Below are 1,533 nucleotides of genomic sequence, written 5' to 3'. Positions count from 1 at the left end.
CCCCACGAGCGGCAGGAGGGTTCCATCAAAAGGCCACAGGATCCCCCCGGCTGCCCCGCTGCCCAGAGCTGGTGGGCAACCAGGGAGAGGCAGGAGCAGGGCTGGGCAGGGGAGCGGGGCTTGGCCACCCCCCCCAGGGGAGCGGGGCTTGGCCAGCCCTCCTGCGGCAGGGTGCTCCCACCGCCTCTGCCCGCGCACTCCCCGCACCCTCCGCACGTCCACACGAACTGGTATCAATACAAGCAGGTTCCGCATGTTCAAGCTCCCTGTTTACAGCGTGACTCATAGAAATGCAGAACCAAACAGGCTTCCCTGCAGAAAGACCTAGACTTTCATTTTTACTTAATCCTTTGGCAGCTATGTCCAGATACCCTCACGTGTTTTGCAGTTAAATGCCAACGCCGAGGCCGTAGAGGTCGGGATGCTGCTGGAGGCTGGCTTGCTACGCGCCATCAAACCTGCGACGTCACTCGCTGCAACAGCGACGTGTGGGGCAGGGAGAAGGTGTCTGGGTATGTAAGTGCCGAAAAGAGAGGTGGAGGCAGGATTCAGGAGAGATGAAACAGCTCTATTGGAAATCCCTCCCCAGCTCGATTCTGCTAAAATGCTGGAAGCCTACTTTAGAGGGTGATTGAACAGGTGCCAGTGAGCCACTGGGTGGCCATAGAACAGGTCCCCCTAAGTGTTCTGGAGCTCTTGGGAAGTTGTGTTTGTGTAGAAGGGTCGTTTGGTTAATTACTCGGGCAAGTTCACCCCAGAAAGGTGGCAATGCCTGTACCCACCCCATGGCTGAGCTTTCCACAGGCCCAGAGATATTTACTGTCGGGCTGATACCAACCGTCATATTTCTGGTAGGAAATACTTCATTTATTTTATTGCTCTTGCTCTCATAAAATTTGGCATGTGTATGTATGAGCACTATACACACAACATCTGTATCCCTATAGTCATATGTAAGTATACACACACATACAGACATACTCCTAACGTGGGCATCTGGATCCCCAGTGAGTCAGAGAGACAAAAAGCAGAGTTTATGGATATCGTGGTTGGGGGCCGTCACAGAGATGAGCGTGCGTGGGTGTAGCGTGGTCCCAGACACCCTTGAGGGAAACCTTGGCCATCCACCTGACTGAACGCGAAGGTGCACCTTCCAAAACATCCTCCGAAATCACCCTGTGCCCGTGGCCGCTGGGTGCCCGCAGCCCCAGCATACCCTTGCGCCCGAGCCAGTGCAGGAGGCAGGTCTTGTGCTCTCGGAGGGACCCGACCCCTGCCGTGGGGCAAGGCAACCCCACGCTGCAGCCGGGGTCCCCGGGCACCAGGTGCTGCCTCCGTGCCTCCCCGGTGCCCGCTCCCCACCACGGGGACGTGTGGAAGGGGGCTCCTTGCAGCTGCATCCCTCAGATTAACGCCGGGGGCTCGTTTGCCGTGTGTGTTCTGGTTACTTCAGCGACCCGGACCCTCGCGCCTCACCGGCCGTGGTGCGAATCGCCCAGCTCTCCCCCGGCACGCTGAGGCCGGGCTCTGCCG

The sequence above is a fragment of the Phaethon lepturus genome, unplaced genomic scaffold (assembly GCF_000687285.1).
Source record: "Phaethon lepturus isolate BGI_N335 unplaced genomic scaffold, ASM68728v1 scaffold35222, whole genome shotgun sequence".
NCBI lineage: Eukaryota > Metazoa > Chordata > Aves > Phaethontiformes > Phaethontidae > Phaethon > Phaethon lepturus.
The sequence above is the reverse complement of the archived record's forward strand: the minus strand, read 5'-3'. Positions refer to the sequence as shown.